Source organism: Carassius auratus, unplaced genomic scaffold (assembly GCF_003368295.1).
Source record: "Carassius auratus strain Wakin unplaced genomic scaffold, ASM336829v1 scaf_tig00003761, whole genome shotgun sequence".
NCBI classification, from domain to species: domain Eukaryota; kingdom Metazoa; phylum Chordata; class Actinopteri; order Cypriniformes; family Cyprinidae; genus Carassius; species Carassius auratus.
This window is the reverse complement of record NW_020523543.1, coordinates 992,293-1,015,139: the sequence shown is the minus strand read 5'-3', so window position 1 is coordinate 1,015,139 and position 22,847 is coordinate 992,293. Positions and strand designations below refer to the sequence as shown.

Sequence of the window (22,847 nt, the reverse complement as noted above, 5' to 3'; positions counted from 1 at the left end):
TACCATGAAGCTGGATTAGGTGGCTAGCCAGCTATGTTTCAGCTTAGTTAACGCCAACCCTGGGTTTTAGGTACTATGAAAGTAGCTCGGCTTTAATCTGTGTTCGTTGCCATGGTATCTTATGCTGCACGGCTAACCTGCTCCGCGGCAGGTTATGTTCTGGATTCAAGAGCTCAGACTGAAGTTTGACCAATCAGCTGTGAGCAAAGAAACATATAGGTGACGTAACTAATTCCCAGCGTCTGTTCACTATTGCAATGGCTTCAGCTTTTCTCCCAAATCCTGTGGACATCTCCGCGCAAATTGTTAGACCAGCACTTCGTAGAGAGAGTTTTTAGGGACAGACAAAATCCATTTGACTGTCCTGATACTTACTTGTATGAAAGATACAGATTTTCCGCAGAAGGAATGTCTTATCTTTGTGAACTTCTTGAGCTGCACATAACAAATGTGACTCGTTGAAGTCATGCCCTTACTGTACCGCAAATGGTATGTATTGCGTTGAGTTTTTTTGCAAGTGATACATACTTGTATGCGGTCGGGGATGCAGAGAATCTAGGGAAAAACACGGTCTGTCGAACCATTCGAAAGGTGGTCCTCGCACTGCAGGGGTACATAAACAGCTTCATTGTGTTCCCTGGACATTTATCGACCATGTCCATAAAAGAGGGCTTTTATAAAATTGCCGGTAAGATATCTTGATAGGGTGACATCACATGAACAAATTTAACATTTCACACTCAGTTTTTTTCTCTTCAAAAAAGCATATTTCACACTTAGAAATCTATTATGCAGTAGTCAGCAGTAGCTACCTGTTAAGAATGATTTTAAATATATATTTTTAATATATATCTTATGATAGGATTCCCTAGAGTCATAGAAGCAATAGACTGCACACATGTTGCAATCTCCACAGCTCTCGGAGAACATGAGGCAGATTATGTGAACAGAAAGTCCTTTTACAGCCTTAATGTTCAGGTAGGGCTACTATATAGCCTATGTGAATTTTTTTTTTTTTTTTGCATTGAGATCAGTCTTTAAATAAATAGTAACTAACAGATCGGACAATTATTTACTGTACATTTCATCTGTAGAGGACTTTAGAGAAGTTTGCATGCCAAATGGCCTGGCTCTGTGCATGACTCACAAATTTTCTATGAGTCTATTTTGTGTCAGCACTTTGAGGAAGGCAAGTTAAATTTGGCACAGTACACTTTAAAGTTTTAATTTTAATAGCAAAACTTACACAATTTTTCCCTTTTCTGTTCTATGACAGGGCTTTTTGATGGCCTGTTGGTTGGAGATCAAGGTTATGCATGCCAGAGGTTTTTGCTAACCCCCTATCCTGACCCTCAGACAGGGCCACAAAACCACTTCGATGTGGCCCTCAGTAAAACCAGGGTCAAGAACGAGATGACCTTTGGCATCCTAAAGGCATTTAAGAGTGTCACCAGAGCGGGCATCACAGATAGTGGCTGCATGTGCCATTCTGCATAATATAGCCACTATCAGAAAGGTGCGAGTACCACCACAAAACCAGCTTCTCCCTGATGAAATTGACCCCATCACACTTGACCACCCAGCTGGTGCAGCTGTCAAAGATGCAATCACAACACAATATTTGACTTAATAAAAGCACACTGACACTGCAGATATGTCTCAAACTGTTTTATTGGTCATCATGTGGCTGGGGGGGGGCATGACTTTCTACAAACACAGGACTAACTGTAATTTATGTCAAGGGTTTAAAGCATTACCTTGTTCACATTCCTTCTATAGCCCATTGAGGTAGAGGCTTCAGCTTCTGGGGCAGGTTGTGAAAAATCCTATAAAAGAGATGTGTAAGGGCCAGTCCCATACACAAAAGAAATATATTTGAAATATTTTCAGAATGTGTTTTGGAATATATGCAAATATTTGAAATTGGCCCAATAAATATATTTCACACTTAATGTATTTTTGTTATATTTCAGAACATATTTCAATGTATTTTTTTTTCTGTATGGGTCCCCAAAAGTGTCAAAAATTTATATGTGTCATATATTCCAAATACATTGAAATATATTCTGAAATATAAAAAAATATATATGATGTTAAGTGTGAAATATATTTATTGGGCCAATTTCAAATATTTGCATATATTCCAAAACATATTCTGAAAATATATTTCAAATATATTTCTTTCGTGTATGGGGTCACTTAATTATGACATTTAAATGTGTGCCATAATAAAAAGCTCAGTGCATTCACCTCAGCAACTGTCTCAGAACACACAGACAGAGTGTCTTCATCGTTTGGTTCACCCTAAGAGATAAAAGGCCAATGTAAAGCATAACTGTTATAAAGCAGGTTATGTTTGGTATTATGTCTGCGTGGGACCTCTGTGTGGTAGAGAGTGTGCATGTGTGCTGGCTTCAACAGGGACACTGTATTTCTACTGCAGAACAGAGTCAGCCATATTTAACTTTTAAAAAAAAAAATTAGTAATACATTGTACACACATACCCAGTGTCACTTGCTTAGAGGAGCCAGCACCAGGGTCAGACTGTATAGCACTTCCAATCCCATCCATAATCGGCCGCCCCTTATTGTTGCTCAGCGCCAACTCCTCCGCCACAGTGTAATCTTGAGGAGGTGGCCCTCCCTCAGTTTTCCTCATTTCACTTTTTTTTTTTTTTTTGCTGCAAACAAGTGTTTGTGATTACATGTTCAAAAAAAGAATAAAAGGTTATGGTAAATACTCACCACTCTGAATTATATTTTTATATTTTGTCTTGATCTGCTGCCAAGAACGTTTGTAGTTGGGGTTGCATCTAAAAATCAATGAATATCAATCTTTCTTAGGATGTAATAGCCTATACATTTACAATTTACATACATCTACAGACACACGTATACGTATGCATACATATATATATATATATATATATATATATATATGTGTGTAAACACGAATACATTTTCATTTTAGCATTTAATACATTTTTAATATGATTAGCCTGCATAAATGCACATTAATTGTTTAACCTACGCATTAACGCAATCAGCAATCTTCCTCCAAGATTGTTCTCCTGCTTTGGCAGCAGATACAGTGTTACTGCGTGCTTGAAAAATACTTCTATATTCTTCATATTTCTGAAGAATTATCTCGCGGAAAAATATATTTAGCTCTCGCTCTATCCATATAGAACGCGATTGGTTGTTCAGTGTCGACGTCACTCTTTTATGTGCGCGCGCGTGAATTAATCATAGCTTAAGGATCAAAGCCTGAGTTGACAGAGAAAGTTGATGAGCTGCGTCATGGTACCAATAAAGCCTGATTGCATAGGTTTGGTTTTGTCGACTCAAAACCAATCCTGTAACCCCGAGTTTGTTCAGCTACCATCATGGTACAGGCTTCAAGTCAATTAAGCTTACTGGAGTAACTTATACAAATTTTAGTTGTTCATATATAATATAGATAACAAAAACATAATTTTTAAATTTTGAAGAAGAAGCACAATAAGACAAATATGAAAGAGACACAAATTAAACTCATTTTTCAGATACAGTAGGTTTACTTAACATTTGTACATTTATTTAACATCTTTTGTTGGTTACCATACACTGATAGGAACTTCATTAGGAATGCTGTCCCTTCAAGACAGAAGGCATGCATGTAATACTGACACACGCGTTTTCACCTACCTGTTTAAGTTCACTTAATCAGTAACTGACTGTTTTTACATGAGAAACTACACGATAGACATTTGGATTTTGTGTATTTGAGTCCTTAGAAAATTTTGTGTCGGGGTCTGGACACTCACGCTTAATTTTCTGTCTTGTTGTGGGAGCTCTTCTGTCCAAGTTTGTTTTGTGTAGCACACATTTGTGTTCACCCGTGAGCTTTTCTTGTTGTCTTGTATTGTTGCACGCAGCTCGTGTTATCGACTGCATGCTTTCTCGTTCTATTTTGTCGTGCTGTGTTGCACGTAGCTTGGTTTTCACTGGCTGCGTGCGCTGTTGTCTTGTGTGGACACGTGGGTAATGAGTTTGCTCATTAGATGCGTGTTTGTGTGTAGTTCTTGTGTGATTTTGTTTTGTGTGAGCACATGCCTTTTGTCTATTTATTCTCCTTGTGTTTACAGTCTTGTGGTTAGCTTGTTATCAAATGATTGTGTTCCTCATGTCTTGTCTTGCCAGTCAAGTTTTGTTTTCCTTATGGGGAAGTCTTATTTTGTTTATTTTATTATATTATCAATAAAGAGCCCTTCTCTCTGCAGTACTGAGTACCTGACAGTATATGAGAAATGAATTAGTGGAGCGTGCGAGAGAGAGAGAGCACTTCTATCAGCACGATTCTGATGATCCTTTAAGTTAATTGCCAAATTAGCAAAAACGGGATGTCTGGTCACCTTACCTCTTCAGGTGTTGAGGCCACTGTTTCAGATCGCTAGTTTGCATTTTGGTAGTCTATCTATCCACTGCGGCTGCCATACTGAGACTAGATATACATACACCCCCTTTCCCGATTGCAATCCAATGACAGGGACGCACATTTTGAAGGAATAGACAGTAACCTATAGGATAGATTTTGAATGTCCAGTAGTCCTCAAATAACATTATAATCTCGTCTCACCTTATTAACAAATACACTGCATCAATTTCACCAGTTCGTCTTCAATTTCATCTTCGTCACAGAAAAGAAAATGTCATTAACGGACTTTTCTGTCCTCAAGGAACTGAGTTGAACCTTGGCAGTCTTGAAGTTGAGTTCAGAAACTCAGAATGCTGTGTCTACTACTGTCTCTCTGGATGTACCGCAGACTCAGAACGGTGGTTGATCTGATATTGTCTTTGATCTAACCTTGCAGGGCTCAGACTCAGAACAAGGAGTGTCCAAAATAATTACTTTACAATAATATTAACAAGTAATTAAATATTACCTGCATACCAGTGAACATTTGCTGCAAACATTCGAGCACTTAATTTCTAGCACCTGAAAACCGCCAACACGAGACAGCGTCATATGTCACAGGGAGCTTAAACAGCGTGAGCTCACGTGTCTAAACTCAGCATCCCTGAACAGAGCGCTTTCTGTTACGTTAATTGTTTCAACCAGTTGCCGGATGATCAAGAACATTTAAAAATAATAATTTTCCAGGACAAGATTTTTTCCATGACAATCTATGCAGAGATGTATAGTAACGAAGTAGAACTACTTCACTACTGTACTTAAGTACTAAAAGGCGGTATCTGTACTTTACTAGAGTATTATTTATTTCTCCTACTTCCACTTTTACTTCGGTACATATTTTCGCTGAGTTTAATACTTTTACTCCGATATTTTTTTTTATGTGCTGCATCGTTACTCGTTACAATTATAAAAATGTTACGAATCATTCCATTACAAACCACTGCCAGAACTGTAGATGGCAGGTTTGATGAAGCTGGCACATCATTGAGTGAAACAAGCGATTAAGAAGACTGCGCGTGCTGACTGAACTGCTGTCTGTGAAGAGAGAAATGAACACCGAGCCGAGCCAGATAATGACTCGTTCACGAGTCAAGAACCGGTTACATCGGTTTCCGGATCACCAGTAGTTCTTTCTGACAGTTCGATTCAATAAACCAGTTGAAGAAAACAGTTCACCGATTCTTTTGCGCTCGATGCAATGGCGTCATTGGTGTTGACTGCACCTGGGCTCATGACATTAACACAGAATCAGTTCAGAATCAATCACCAAAAGAAATCAGTTCGGTTCCAGACGCTCTGTGTGTCGGTTTGCTTCACGCTAAATCACAGATGCGCAGTATCATCAGCTCATCGGTTCTCGAATCGGACGCGTCTGACAGAAACGGTTCTTGACTCGTGAACGAGTCATTATCTGGTTCGGCTCGGTGTTCATCTTCAGTTCTCTCTTCACATCAGTTCAGTCAGTGTACTGTTTGAGTCAATGAATTACTCCGGGATATTGGTTTGTTTTAACTCAGAGGGAGTGTCAGACACATTAAACAAGTTAACAGCTTAATTCATCTGTGGATTAAAAAAAGATCCGGTTACATCGAATGATTCGTTCGCGAATCGGATATCACAAACTGCTTTGTTTTTAACTGTCTTACAACAGACACGGAAGAGAAGACAATGCTGAATAAAGTCGTAGTTTTTGCTATTTTTGGACCAAAATGTATTTTCGATGCTTCAAAAAATTCTAAATGACCCTCTGATGTCTTACTGGTTTGAAACAACATGAGGGTAAGTTATTAATGACATCATTTTGCAAATTGGGCTAACTAACCCTAGTAACCGTTTTTTGTTTACAGGAAGTCACAGTCAAAGGAATTGTGATTGTCCTTTAGGTTAATCATTTGAAATAGTAAAAACAATATGTTCAAACTTTTGACTACTTTCTTATGTAATAGCTACATAACACAATACTTCTACTTTTACTTTCAGTACTTGAGTAGTAAATTTTAAAATAGCCTACTTGCAATACTTGTACAAAAAATGTTGAATACTTTCGTACTTCTGTGAAAACGTTCCCAGGCTATAACATACTTTGTTTGTTTTACACTACCTTTGAGAAATTTGAACCAATTAAAAAAAATCATACTTACAGAGCAGAAACAACTACCTGTTTTAGAAGTGTAAAAGGAAAAACAAATGATCAGTAATTAATCAATACGTTATGGTCTGAAGTGGATTTTGATCTTATATCGTGTCAGAAAGTGAGTCAAATAGAAAACTTATAGAGCAGAACCTATGATGGGATTACACAAGGAAAGCAGAAAACAAGAAACACATTAAAGGTCAAATATTGCAGTGTATTATTTCTGTATGGATAAACATGTACTGATCAACTTTTTACAGACAATAGAAACTATTACAACACGTTTTGAACATCATTAGAGGATTCATGTTTCCCATCTTTGATCAGGCCCTCTAAAGGACTTTGTTCTGGACCTTATACCTCTGTCCCATTTTCCCACAACAGTGACGCCCCTGAGAAGGAGGCCTTATAGTTTTTGCTCACATCCACATGTAAATATGTTGTCGATGTGGATCAGTTCTTCATTGTGAGTGAGGCAGACACAAAGTTCGCAATTTTAATACAATATTGACTGTTTTGTCTCAAGTTTGCTGATGAAATTTCAGTCAAAGCCACAGCAGAACTGTTTTCTCTCAGCAAGACACAGCGGTGTTTCGTTACCGAATCCATGTTTATGAACGAATCAAGTGAGTCAGTGATTCAGTAATCCTTTCATAAAAACACATAAAAAAAGACGGCTCATTAAAATAAATTCACCGCCATCTAATGGTGAGTTGTTTTTTATATTTAAAAGAATTCAGCTTCTGCTTCTGTTTAGCTGAGGTCCCATAAATGCATTTACATTACAACATTTCAAATGCATAAATAATTTTATAAGATTCATGTTTTAAATATATTTTAACGTACAAGTTAAAAATGTTGGGGAAAATGCAATTAATCTGAGGTGACATTAGATGTATTCACAGACTGTTTCCTCTCCAGTGTAAAGATGGAGTTTCTTTGCTACTCTAAAGTGGACATTAAAATTAGCAAAATCAAATTCCCTTAATTTTGATGAGATTTTATTCCTACTCTTAGGATTTCTTTGGACTGATTTTCTTAAGGTAAAAATATACTGGCACGATACTGATAAATACATCAAATTGAGCTTATAATGAGCAATGTGAGACATTTAATATGTACGTAAATGATAATATATGAATATAGTTTGATGATGTAAATACTAGTACTCGAGTGCAATTTGTATTGCTGGACGTTTTATGACTGTTGTCGGTTTCTGCACACAAAACTAACACAAGATATAATTACTTTATTCCAATGAGTGAACTTTGAAAATCAAACTATATTTAGGCTAGATTCATATGGACATGCTGCTGTAGTTATTTAGTTGTAGTGGTGAATGAAGACTAGTTACTTTAGTGTTTGTTTTTCTATTATAACAGTATTATCTTTAAGCAGAACACTTTTAGCATCCATACTAACCCAAATAATGTGTTTCTAAGAGCAAACACTCAGAATAAAGTGAGATGATCTGCTGATGACCCTGAATGTCTTGTTGATTGAGGCTCATCCATATTAACAGAGCTGCTGAAACACTCTTTATTTCATGTCAATAGATCCTGTTCTCACCTCATTTATTATGCTGATGTCTTCTGATCTCCTGTAAATTGCCAGTTAAAGCTCATTTCATTGGTGTCAACAGAAGGTATGCAATCGTTCCTTAAATGTATACATTTATTTGTGTCTTTATGCTTCCAAAACGCTTTTCACACAGTTCTTTACTTTTTCTATATAGCTATCATTATTTTAATGAAGAAAGAGAATAATGTTCAAATTAAAAACACAAATGTTTAAATTATCATCAGTTATGTTAACACACAGACAGATATAAATGCTTAGATTTGTCTATTAGTATATGGGTCAAAGACAAAAATGGCATACTTGCAACAACGATCATTTTATGTCATATTCAAACACTAAAAATAAGGCCCAAAATACTCATGAATTGTCATGTTTAATCTTTATACTTTGACATTTTCCTTCATTAGTCGGCAAGAACTTTGTAATCATCTAAAGTATAATAAATTCTAATATGATCCCTTTTTCTTCTATATATTTAATGAAGTAAGGGTCATAACGAATAACTGCTGTTTCATTTTTAAATAAATATATATTTTGCACTGAATTATGATGGAACATTTTGTTTTCACAAAAGTTATTTAAAACATTAAAATATAAACAAGTTTGCACTTAAAGGGTTTTCTATGTATGTAAAATTACGTTTTCAAAATTATTTCGATGCAGACACTAAAATTTGACATCTGACCCTATAAAAACAAATTCAGTGACTGCTATATTTTATTTTGGCAGATCAGTTCCTCCCACACTGGCATTCATCATGAGTGAAGCTCCTCCCACGCTGGAATTCATCATCAGTTAAGCCCCTCCCATACTGGAATTCATCATGAGTGAAGCTCCTCCCACACTGGGATTCATCATCAGTGAAGCTCCTCCCACACTGGAATTCATCATCAGTGAAGCTCCTCCCACATTGGAATTCCTCATCAGTTAAGCTCCTCCCACTGCTGTTCAGCAATAAATCCTGGGAGATTCCCATCAGTTTAAGTGAAGACAAGCCTCAGGAAGAGCTGAAATCCTCTCAGAGACTGAATTTATTAAAGAGAAAGACAGAGAGAAGATGAGAGATCCAGAGCCCTGCAGAATCAAACACACACAAGACACTGAAGAACTAACAGGTTGGTGTTTATTCTACATTCATGATTAGGGATACATAATTCTGGGAACTTTAATGTTCTATTAGCCTATGAACGGAAAATTAAATCTAGCATAATCTAGGTTAAATCTACCATATTTAATGCAATGAAAATTGACCAAGTGCATTCTTCAGTACAAGAGTGAACTGAAAAAAATAATATACATAAGCAAGACCACATATTCATAGAGCGGGATATTGAGCAGTGCATCACACCGCGCAGTGACGACAGCTACAGAGAATGAGCTGAATACTTTTGGGCTGTTTAATGTATATTCTTGGCTGAAAACCCTTGTCATTGCTACTATTCATGATGGTGAAGAACTTTCAAGTTAAAAAGCTTCAAGCACGTTCATCAAATCAAGATAAAGATAAAATACATAGTTTGCAACATTGTGTTTTTCTATTTTTGTTTTCAAGCTAAAGGGATAGTTCAGCCAAAATTACTCATCCTCAGGTTGTTTCATATCTGTATAAATTCATTTGTTCTGCTGAACACAAAGGAAGATATTTGGAAGAAAGTCAGTAACCAAACAGATATTGCTCCAGATATTTTGGTTAATTTAAAGTTACTTTTGTTTTCAGAGCTGATGGAAGAGAGCGAGGGGAGTGAAGAACTGAGTGAAGTGGAGGAGGAGCATCATGACAAACCTGGAGAAAACCCTTTGAGTCGCTCAAAGAATAATAAAACCATTTTAAAGAAAGGAAAAGCCAATAAATCTTTCGCCTGCACTCAGTGTAGAAAGAGTCTCTCAACCAAACAAAGTCTTGAGCGTCACATTAGAGTTCATACCGGAGAGAAACCATTTACATGTGATCAGTGTGGGAAGAGTTTCACATCCAAATTATATCTTGAATGTCACTGGAGAGTTCACACCGGAGAAAAGCCGTTCACCTGTGATCAGTGCGGGAAGTGTTTCACACACAAACCCTATCTCGTGTCTCACATGATCGTTCACACCGACGAGAAGCCGTTCACATGTGATCAGTGCGGGAAGAGATTTAAAACAAAAAAAAACCTTGAGCATCACAGGAGAGTTCACACTGGAGAAAAGCCGTTCATGTGTGATCAGTGCGGGAAGAGTTTCAGACAAAAAGGAAACCTTAAAGGACACATGAGAGTTCACACCAGAGAGAAGCCATTCACATGTACTCAATGCGGAAATCAATTCACAGGAAGTGGAGCCCTTAAAAAACACATGACAATCCACACTGGAGAAAAACCGTTTTCATGTGATCAGTGCGGGAAGAGTTTCTCAAACAAACAATGTCTTAAGCTTCACATGAGATTGCACACTGGAGAGAAGCCATTCACGTGTAATCAGTGCGGGAAAAGTTTTACACAATCAGCACACCTTCGAGTACACATGAGAATTCACACTGGAGAGAAGCCGTACTCATGTGATATATGTGAAAAGAGATTCACACACACAAATACTCTCGAGATTCACATGAGGATCCACTCCGGAGTGAAGCCGTTTATGTGCGATCAGTGTGAAAAGATATTCTCAAACAAAAACAATCTTGAGGTTCACATGAGAGTTCACTCTGGAGAGAAGCCGTTCACGTGTGTTCAGTGCGGGAAGAGCTTCAGACAAAAAACACACCTTAAAGCACACATGCAGATCCACACCGGAGAGAAGCCACACGTGTGATCAGTGTGGGAAGAGTTTCAGAAGCAGACCTCATCTTCATGTTCACACGAGTACCCACAACGGAGAGAAGAAACACAAGTGTGATCAGTGCGGCAAAACATTTCTTAGGTCATCAAGCCTGAAGTCACACCTGACAGTTCATACCAAGGAGAAACCACATTCCTGTTCTGTATGTGGAAAGAGTTTTTCTCAGCTACAGAGTTTACATTTACATGAGAAAATACACACTGGTGTGAGAGAGCACATGTGCTTTGAGTGTGACAAGACTTTTACTACAGCGAGACATTTAAAACTGCACCAGAGAGTTCACACTGGAGAGAAACCTCACAAGTGTTCACACTGTGACAAGAGATTCACACAGTTAGGAAATGTGGAAATACATGAGAAGACCCACAGCAGAGAGAAACCGCATACCACGTGTGATCAGTGCGGAAAGACTTTCTCTTTTAAAAGTCACCTGAAGCTACACATGAAGATCCATACAGTGGAGTAACCACATCACTGCTGTCTATTTGTGACCAATCAGTTTATGCCATGTAGGAAACATTTTCTGGGATTGATCTCAGAATCAATCAGGATGATGGGGACCTATTACGTTTGCTAGGATCAGTCCCAAAACATGCTCTGTGTGAACAAGAGTCCGGACCAATAGTGTAAGGGCTGTGTCGTAGAGACGCAGATGAAGTTGTGATTGTTCACCAGCATAGTGGAATGGTGCACAAGTATGTGATTAAATCAGAGAAAAACTGCATAAGGGCTGTTTCTTGAGAGATGTTGAGTTGTTTTATGGGATCTTTGCGGGATGTGTATGTGAATGGTAACTTGTTATAGCACCCGATATCATTGCTCTTTTGTCTGTTTTAATTGCTTCTATTGTCCTCATTTTTAAGTCACTTTGGAAAAACGCATCTGCTAAATGACTAAATGTAAATGAATGCACGCACAGATTCTAGAAAAACACTGGCACTGGCAGGTAATAAACATTACGAAGAAACATACCATTTTGGCTTTTAGTCATTTTGAATTTTGTTGTAAAATACTGTATTTCTCTGAATGCATTAGCAGTGTGGGTCATCGGCACAATGCCCTGAAGGATCTTAAAAAGTTTTAACGTGTTAACCTTCAGTTGGATGCACTGAAATGTTCATTATTTACAAAAGTTTTAATGTAAGCTGACGTAATTACCTCAACAAACTATGTATCGTTAACCCTTTCCCTGCCAGAGCAGAATTTTCCGGGTTTCCTTGTTCTTGCAGTTGATGATCAGAGCGATATTAAGTGTCATGAATGAGTCTAGTATCACTTGATCAAAAATAGTGTGATCATCAATAATAAACAGCATTTAAATTAAATCTGCCTAATGTTACCATGTGAAATTTGGGTCCTGGATGTGGTTAAGGACTGTGCAAGCTTTAGATATGCTGGTGGAAGTTATCTAATGCTTCTTTGCTGTTATAATAGTACTGAATATGATCCAGATGTAGCATTTGATAAAAAAAAATATTTTCTCAGCTTTTTACACAATACTTTTTTTTTTTTTTTTTTTATGAAACCTACCCACATTCACGTATTTATAAAAAAATAATGTTTGATGATTTAATAAAACTGTTTCTTTTGTTTACAAGTAGAGGGTCTGTTCTTTATTTTGATATATATATCGATGTTCAGATATTTATACAACAAAATATTCTGGGGACCATGACATTTTGTGAAAATACTCAAAATTTGTTGTGGTGGATGTTTTTTTTTTTTTTCAAGCTTCAATATTTGACCTCTTTTTTTTTATATAAAAAAACTTTTAAACAATAGCTTGGTCGAGCTGCAAGCCATGAGATTGGGGAATCCCACTTCTTTCACAAACTTAGGAGAGTGATCATTTATGTGGAAATCAGAGATGAATGTGATGATATGACTTTATTTTGATTTATGTTTGTATTCTTGAGTGTGAATTTTAGATTTTGAATTGTGTTTGTATCTGTGAGGTGATTAAGGGTCTGACTTATGAGTGAAGTGACATTCAGCCAAGTATGGTGACCCATACTCAGAATTTGTGCTCTGCATTTAACCCATCCGAAATGCACACACACAGAGCAGTGAACGAACACACACACACACACACACACACACACACACACACACTGTGAGCACACACCAGGAGCAGTGGGCAGTCATTTATGCTGCGGTGCCCGGGGAGCAGTTGGGGGTTCGATGCCTTGCTCAAGTCCTGGTATTGAAGGTGGAGAGAGAACTGTACATGCACTCCCCCCACCCACAATTCCGTCCGGCCCGAGACTAGAACCCACAACCCTTCGATTGGGAGTCCAACCCTCTAACCATTAGGCCACGACTTCCCTTATGTCAGGAATGCAATAACAGTGTTTATTCGTTTAGCCCGGCTTCCAACATAATGTTAAGTGTGTAGTGAAAGTATAACCAGTAGAAATGAATTTTTATGTTTAAGTGATCAATGAATGATAAAAAGGGGGAAATTGTGGTGGAAAAATTAATTTAACATTGCTTCTGTATGCATGTACATGCATGTGTTTTCTTAGAATCGCTGTGTAGGTTCAGAAGGGTGACACCTGGGGGGAAACAGATGTCTGAGAATGACCTGAGAGGGTCTTCGGGGCCATATAGTCGGGGGACAATGTCTGAGGATGATCTGAGGGGGACACCCTAGTCCCAAATGTGGAGTGTGTTTTATGTTATCGATGGAAAAGTACAGTTGCTAAGACTTTTGTGACCTTGACAGGACAGAGGGCTATAAGGTGGAGGACTGCCCTCTTCCTGGGTCGCACTCTGCAGGAACTTTTGTTACTGTATGACTGTCTGACCTTCTTTGCAAAGAATAAAAGCTTTCTTTTTAATTATAACTGAGAGTGAGCCTGTCTCTTATGCTGATGAGAGTTGATTCAATTTTGCCCCAACAGGCACCAAAACAGACGTCCAACTCTGGTAGTCCTCAAATAACGTTAAAATCTCGTCTCATTTACAAAGACGCTGCATCAATTTCGTCTTAGTTTTTATCATCATATTGTCACGATACGTGATGCTTGAAACACGGCGAGAGAACCAATAGCAGGTAAGTATGATTTATTTAGGGATAATCCAGAGGGGTAAACAATCCAGGCAGGGGTTGAAACCAAAACATCAATCCACATAAACAAGACACGAACACAAGGCAAGACAAGGCAAGAATTGACGGACATGAATAATACTCTGACATTAAACAAGGACTCCGTAAAACAGATTAAGACAGACTGGGTATAAATAGACAGAAGGATAATGAGGGAACAAGAGAACGGTGGGGGACAATCAATTACACAACAAGGAGGAAGGTGACAAAATAAGGGAGGAGGAAGTGATCTGGTGACAGACACCGTGAGCAAGGAGGACATCTAGTGGAACCCCAGGGAACAACAACCCAGACACTGTGACAGTACCCCCCCCACTACAGAGCGTCTCCCAGACGCTCCATGACAAGACACAACACAGAGACCAGGAGGGAGGCGGACAGGTGGAGGCTCAGGGGGAGGGACGGAGGGCCGGAAAAGAAAAACATGGGGAACAAACACCAGAAATGTAAACATAAAACAGGGAGACCAGGAGGGAGGAGGTTCAGGGGGAGGGATGGAGGGCAAGACTAACTGAGGGAAAACAGACAGAAACAAAACAGAAACCAAGAACACCAAACAAAGTCCAAGGAGGGCATGTTGAGGCGTCCACCAGGGCGGAGCAGAAGACCACCACGTCCTCGTGGTTGCCGCCAGAGTTCCCCAGGGCAGAGCGGATGACCACCATGTCTTTGTGGTCGAGGCCGGAGTCCACCAGGGCGGAGCAGAAGACCACCAAAGCCATGTGGTCAGAGCGAGGGCCCCCCAGGTCCAAGCGGAAGACCACCACAGCCATGTGGTCAAGACGAGAGCCCCCCAAGGCGGAGCTGACCTCTGTGCGGCCGTACCAACGGGACTACGAAACTCCGGTAACCCCCTGGTGTCTTTACTGGACTCCAGAAGATCGGCGACTTGACCTGACTCTGGAGAGTCAGCGGTGACTAGACCTGACTTTGGAGGGTCATCGGCGACTGGCCCTGGCTCCGGAGGATCATCGGCGACTGGCGCTGGCTCCGGAGGATCATCGTACTCCTGACTCGGCTCCGGAGGGTCCACCGGCACCTGACTCGACTCCGGAGGGTCCACCGGAACCTGACTCGACTCCTGAGAGTCCACGGGAACATGACTCGACTCCGGAGGGTCCACCGGTACCTGACTCGACTCCTGAGAGTCCACCCGTACCTGACTCGACTCCTGAGAGTCTACGGGAACCTGCCTCGACTCCTGAGAGTCCACCGATACCTGACTCGACTCCTGAGAGTCCACGGGAATCTGACTAGACTCTAGACTGTCTGTGAAGACCCGAGGTGCCTTGGCTTCGGGCACTGTCTCTGGAACGGTCTCGGGCACCGCCTCGGTCGAGGCATCGGGAGCGACCTCGGACACTGCATCGGGAATGGCCTCAGGCACCGCCTCGGTATCGAGCACCACTTCGGCCTTCGGAACAGCATCGGTCACCTTCTCGGCCTCCAGAACAGCCTCGGTCACCGTCTCAGCCTCCAGAACCGCATCGGGCACCACCTCGACCTCTGGAACAGCATTGGGTACCGCCTCGGCATCAGGCACCACCTCGGCCTCCGGAACAGCACTCGGCTGGCGGCCATCTTGTGCTGTGGCGCTGGGCTGGCGGCCATCTTGTGCTGTGGCGCTGGGCTGGTGGCCATCTTGTGCTGTGGCGCTGGGCTGGCGGCCATCTTGTGCTGAGGCGCTGGCTCAGCAGCCATCTTGTGCTGTGGCGCTGGGCTGGTGGCCATCTTGAGCTGTGGCACTGGGTTGACGGCCATCTTGTGCTGAGACGCTGGCTCAGCAGCCATGACGTGAACTGTCTTGGGAACTTCTAGGATCCTTGATAGCATAGCGAAATAATCAAAGAATGAGTCAGTGGCCATCTTGGGCGTCTGCGCTGAGCTGGTGGCCATCGGGTACTGTGGTGTGAGGCTGGCTTCCATCTTGCCTCGTGATGTGAGTTTGGTGGCCATGCACCGCAGCGGCACAGGGTTGGTGGCTATCTTGTACTGTGGCGTGGAGCTAGCGGCTATCTTGTGTTGTGGTACTGGGCTAGCGACCATTTGGTGCTGTGGCGCTGGACTGGCGGCCATCTTGGGTTGTGGCGCTACCATGGCGGGCGTGCGCTTCCTCTCACCTCTCCGTCCCCCATGGTGAGAGGGTGGCTCTGATCCATCCCACATGAGCCCCGGGTCGAAGGGAGGCCATGGTTGAGAGTGGTGCTGAATCTCCTCTCGACCACTCCCTCCTCGGCGACCTCCCCTGGTCCCCCGGAAAACCACCATGCGAGTTCCTTCAAAACCGCCTCTGTCCCACTCTGTGGCTGGGGATGAGGCATGAGTAGACATACCGCTGGTTCTCTGTTTGACGGAGTCCTTCTGTCACGATACGTGATGCTTGAAACACGGCGAGAGAACTAATAGCAGGTAAGTATGATTTATTTAGGGATAATCCAGAGGGGTAAACAGTCCAGGCAGGGGTCGAAACCAAAACATCAATCCACATAAACAAGACACGAACACAAGGCAAGACAAGGCAAGAATTGACGGACATGAATAATACTCTGACATTAAACAAGGACTCCGTAACACAGATTAAGACAGACTGGGTATAAATAGACAGAAGGATAATGAGGGAACAAGAGAACGGTGGGGGACAATCAATTACACAACAAGGAGGAAGGTGACCAAATAAGGGAGGAGGAAGTGATCTGGTGACAGACACCGTGAGCAAGGAGGACATCTAGTGGAACCCCAGGGAACAACAACCCAGACACTGTGACACATATAGTAGTTCTTCATCACAGAAAAAATGTTCATTAACGAATATTTTTTGTCCTAAACTTTGTTGATGAAATGAACACTGGTTTGGTTTACTCAGGAACTGAGTAGAACCTTGGCAGTCTTGAAGTTGAGTTCAGAAACTCAGAATGCTGTGTCTACTACTGTCTCTCTGGATGTACCGCAGACTCAGAACGGTGGTTAATCTGATATCGTCTCAACCTTGCAGGGCTCAGACTCAGAACAAGGATTGTCTTTGGGGAAGGTACCTTTCATAACTTGCTGGCGCCGAAACAGGATGGCTGCCTCCGTGACGTGCTCTGCATATGTTTTTGTTTTTGTTAGTTTGTCCTGTCTTTAGTTATATTCCTGCCATCAGTTTCACCAGGGATGAACTGCTGAACATTCAGCGGAACGCACCACAAGATGTTTTTCTGGATTTCAATTATTCAGACGTTTTAGTGAACGTTGTTATCGGAGGAGCGGCGGCGCTGATCAAACGCTTTAGGACGCGCAGATGGGGGAAGCGAGCGGGAGCGCTCGTCAGACTCAGGAAGCGCGGATTTAGAACGCTGTTGCCTAGCATCCATCTGGCAAATCTCCGCTCTCTACCCAACAAAACAGACAAACTCCTTCTGCTTTCTCAGACAAATAAGGATTTCACACACTCTGCTGATCTGTGTTTCACGGAAACCTGGCTGAATAACACCATACCGGACAGCGCGCTCCATCTGCCGGACTTTCATCTGTTTAGAGCGGATCACGACGCAGAATCAACGGGGAAATCGCGTGGCGGCGGGACATGCTTTTACATCAATGAACGGTGGTGTACAGATGTATCTGTGTTAAAGAAGACGTGCTGCTCAAATCTCGAAACACTCTTCATTAACTGCAAGCCGTTCTATTCACCGCGGGAGTTTCAGTCGTTCATTCTGGTCAGTGTTTACATCCCTCCTCAAGCACATGTGAGCTCAGCTTTACAGAAACTTGCTGATCAGATCACAGACACAGAACAACAACACCCGTACTCTGTTTTAATCATTCTCGGGGACTTTAACAAAGCCAATCTCTCCCGTGAACTGCCAAAATACAGACAGCATGTTACATGTCCCACAAGAGACAGTAATATATTGAATTCCTGTTACACCACAATAAAGGCAAGGCAAGGCAAGGCAAGTTTATTTATATAGCACATTTCGTACACAATGGTAATTCAAAGTGCTTTACATAAAAGAAAGTAAAATAATCATGAAGAAAAATAATAACAAAAATAAAACGTAATTTTAAAACTTTTAAAATGATTAAAACATTTAAAAACAGTTAGGAAAAGATTTTACATAAAAATAATAATGTGAAAATATAGTGCAATCAGTTCGGATATTGCACATTGCTCATTCAACAAATGCACAGCTAAAAAGATGTGTTTTGAGTCTAGATTTAAATGTGACTAGTGTTTTAGCACATCTGATCTCTTCTGGAAGCTGATTCCAACTGCGGGCAGCATAGTAACTAAAGGCAGACTCCCCTTGTTTTGTGTGAACCCTTGGTATTTCTAACTGACTTGATCCTAATGATCTGAGTGCTCTGTTAGGTTTATATTCAGTGAACATATCTGCAATATATTTCAGTCCTAGGTCATTTAGTGACTTATATACGAGTAAAAGTACTTTAAAATCAATCCTAAATGTAACTGGAAGCCAGTGTAAGGACCTGAGGACTGGTGTGATATGCTCAGATTTTCTGGTTCTAGTCAGAATCCTGGCAGCAGCGTTCTGGATGAGCTGCAGCTGTCTAATGGTCTTTTTGGGAAGACCAGTGAGGAGCCCATTGCAATAGTCCACCCTGCTGGTGATAAAGGCATGAACAAGTTTCTCCAAGTCTTGACTGGAAACAAAACATCTAATTCTTGCGATGTTTTTTAAATGATAGTATGCTAATTTAGTTACTGAATGAGATGTCAGGAGCCTGAGATGTCAGGAGCCAGAGAGGAGCCTGAGAGGGTCCAGCAAACTCATCTGGCTGCGGCGTATGTGAGTGGGGTGTGGCATGAGGAGGTTCACTCGTCGGGGATGCCCACACAGTAACCCTCAGATCACCCTAGCCACCAGCTGAAGCAGCCCTCTTACGAGAAGAAGAGCTAGAACGGGGTGTGGCAGATGGGACTCTATACCTTTTAAGGTAATCGAGTATCTATGTCCCCGCAATGAGAACATGAGCCTTCCACGAACGCAGTCTCAGCGTGCTGGAAGCCCAGACATGTGACACAGCGATCGTGACCGTCACGAGGAGCGATATATCGACCACACCAAAAAACACACAGGCGAAATGACATCTTTAAAATGACGCAAATCGGCCCGTATCTCTTTTGTGAAATAAATTGTTCTTTCAGAGGTGTTGAAGCGCTCAGTCGGACGCAGGAGCTGTCGCAGGAAACCCAGACGAACTGCTAAATCGCGCCGTCACACCAACACCAGCTCTTGCTTGTAACACTCCAGTGATTGCAGCAAGGGATGTGCTCGGCTCTGAAGCGAAAGCTTGAATGCGGGTTGCTTGCGTTGCTCCTTATATAACCGCTCTGCGGGGCGGAGCTCGATGCAAATTCCACAGACCAAGGTACTCTGTGTACCATTGGCTCGTTTTGTATAACTTGAAGGTGATTGGGCTCTCGGGCGAGATCCCATTTGTTACATCGAACGTGACAGATTGAAAGGGAACCTAAGTTTCAGAAGTTTCTTAAGTATCATCAAATGATGTCATGAAGAATCTGAAAGTCGGGCTCCATTGACTGATAGTGTATGAACACAAACCACCAGGAGAAACCTGACCAAAATCATCTTTTGTGTTTGGACAAAGGATTGAACGGAATGGAGGCAAGTCATTAATGACTGAATTTAGAGTGTTTAAACAAACTGACCCTTTAAAACACCAAATATAAACTGTATTAAACGAATGCATGCATTAATATTATAGTGGAACATTGAAGAAAAAAAGCTTTAAGAAATAAGCAGCTTTATTGAGCATTTTTCTGCCCAAGACACAAAAAAGCAATCACAAAATTCACATTTACATGTATTAATTGGCCAGACACTTTTATCTGAAGTGACTTACAGTGCTGTTATTACAGGGACCTCAATCCCTCTGGAGTCACCGGGAGTAAAGACAAACCGGTGGAGATTGATTCAGAAACCTTCTGCTGACCAGTCCAGTTCACTACACCACATAAATAAATGTAGCTATAGGAAATTAACATGCAATTGTAAAAATATAAAATTAAATTCAGCATTAAAAAGAATGCTGACAACATGATATAAAGTGTTTTACTCGGTATAAATGTTTTCCAAGTAGTGGTGCTCACGGTGAGCAGACACAGATGTTTGGAGGAGACACAGCAACAGTCAGATCGTCCCACACGTTCTCCTGCTCATGGTCTTCCTGATCCTCTCTGTGCACTCAGACAAGGACTTGATGTCCCTCTCTCATCATGATCATTTTCAGTCTGACTGCAGCAGTGAGGGACCCGATGGACGGATGTGGGTTCACCGTCTGTAAACATTCAAAAACAGAACAATTTCTGAATAAAGTTGTCACCCGGGTGGGCCCTCGGGCGACCGGCCACCCCTATAACTCCGACCCCACCGCAAGGAGCTGACACCACATGTCCGCAACAGATGGACAACGCAGACAAGAGGTAACTTCAAAAGGAATAACAATATTTATTGAACACAGTGTATCAATGAGCACATGTGTGATAGACTTCAGTGTCCTCTAGGTCTTCAGCTATGGGTAGATACTGATCGTACGTCACAATTTCGCCTTGACGGCGACTCACCAATGGGGCGGCTCACTTCAGGACTCAGGCAGTGAGTATTCAGGGAAGGATGCCTCTCCGTCAAGGATACTTGCGTCGATACACAGTAAAACAATGGTTTAAAAAGCTTACTCCACTAGCAATGCTGCATTCTTCCAGGACTCCGACAGTGAGTAGACAGGCAAGGATCCTTCGCAATACAGAATACTTGCATCAGGGCACAATGGAGACAGAGTGATTTAAAAGCTTTCTTCTTCAGCGATGCTGCGTACTTCCAGACTCAGACGGTAAGTAAGGGGGGGTAAGAAGTCTTCTCAGTACATAATACTGGTGTCGGTACACGTGAGTGAGACAGTGGCTTAAAAGCTTAATTTGCCAGCGATGCTGCATACTTCCAAGACTCAGACGGTGAGTAGACTGGTAAGAATTCTTCACAGTACAGAATAATTTCATCAGGACACATTAGAGAAGGAGTGATTTAGAAGCTTACATCTTCAGTGATGCTGCATACTTCCAAACAGCAAGGCTGCATGCTTCCAGGACTCAAACAGCAAGTAGACAGGTAAGGGATTTTCTCCACAGCCATATGTTCCTTCCAGCTCAGCTGTATCATTCTGGGATTCCGACGGTGAGTAGGTATCATAACTTTGCACAAACTTATAAACAAGGGTCGAGACCCCTTCTCAGCAAAAGCACACCACACTCGTGTTCACCACAAATCCACAGCAATGAATCCATGTGTACAGTAAGGCAAAAGCACTGCAATTCACTCACACGGTAGGGCTGATCAGAGGCCTCAATCCATTCGTTACACTCCCAATGGGGGATATTCAATCCTCAATTCCTCTTCAGCACACTCTGAAACACATAGCTTCCCCAACAGTCAGATCTACATTCACTGTCTCCTCTTCAAGCTTTTCGCAATGTTTGTAAGAAGAAATCAATTCACTTATCTTTCTCTCTCCTTTATCAGCACAGATGTAATCGATAAATCAGTCCAGCTTATTCCCACAAGCGAACTCTGTTGCAGCAGACTTCAGTGGGCGGCCTTCACCCCAATGAGGCTTCACCACAGCCCAGTACACTCCTAATGCAGACATCTTCAATAGGGAACCTTTTACCCGGAGACTTCATCAGGAAACCTGCACACCCCCATAACTTCCCCGAGCAAGCTTGTGTCCCACTCTGCTCCCGGAAAGAAACCAACTCCCTGAAACTTCTCTGAATAGCCCTTTTATCTTTAGCTTGTAAAGCAGGAAGCCTATGTGATCACCGCTCCTCTCTCTCTCACACCTGAAGTGCATTCGCGCTAATCAGACCGGAATGGTGATTTCTGCCACACCCGGAACCGGAGTGGTTATGCGTCGCTCAAAAATCATTCCCTCTGGAAACTCGTGACTCGTCAAGAGGGTTCCACTGGTTGAGCGTTTTTGTTACCCGTGACAGTTTTGTTTCATTTGCTGTTGAATTGTATTTTATTTATTGTGACGGTTACTATTATTTATTATTTTACTTGTTTATTCAATTCAATTCAAGTTTATTTGTATAGCGCTTTTTACAAAACAAATCGTTACAAAGCAACTTTGCAGAAAATTATGTTTCTACAATATTTAGTAGTAGCTAGTAGTTTGTGCACATTTGATAGGATTTTAGAAAAAATAAAAATAATAATAATAATAATAATAATAATACAAGACGTAGTCAGCTAGATGATGAACTATTAATATTATTAATTAAGTTATTATATGATTCAGTCACACATTTAGCAATAATTGTTAATTCTGTTTGTTGATTCAGGGTTAGCATCATCTGAGGTCCTCTGAGGGTCAGCATCATCTCTTCTCAGGTGTTCTGGATCCAGACTGGAGCTTGTGTAAATCCTAGTTACCACGAGATGAAGATCCCAGCAGAAACAGAGAAACAAATAGAGACATCATTAGCATAGCTGCTGATCCAACAAAGTAAAATTAGTTTAACCCAAGCTAATGAATAAAAATGCACCTTTGATCAGATGCAACTACACTCACAATTAAAAAGATACATTATTCGAATGCTTGGCAAAAGAGATGTGTTTTTAATCTAGATTTAAACCAAGAGAGTGTGTCTGAACTCCGAACATTATCAGGAAGGCTATTCCAGAGTTTGGGAGCCAAATGTGAGAAAGCTCTACCTCCTTTAGTGG

General features: G+C 41.4%; 2 pseudogenes; both read left to right on the top strand.

Annotated features, from left to right (window-relative positions):
* The first annotated feature begins 257 nt into the window (after nt 1-257).
* On the top strand, nt 258-1,630 carry LOC113070355 (putative nuclease HARBI1; annotated as a pseudogene).
* Nucleotides 1,631-9,111: 7,481 nt separating this feature from the next.
* LOC113070312 (gastrula zinc finger protein XlCGF57.1-like) lies at nt 9,112-12,334 on the top strand (annotated as a pseudogene).
* Nucleotides 12,335-22,847: the final 10,513 nt, after the last annotated feature.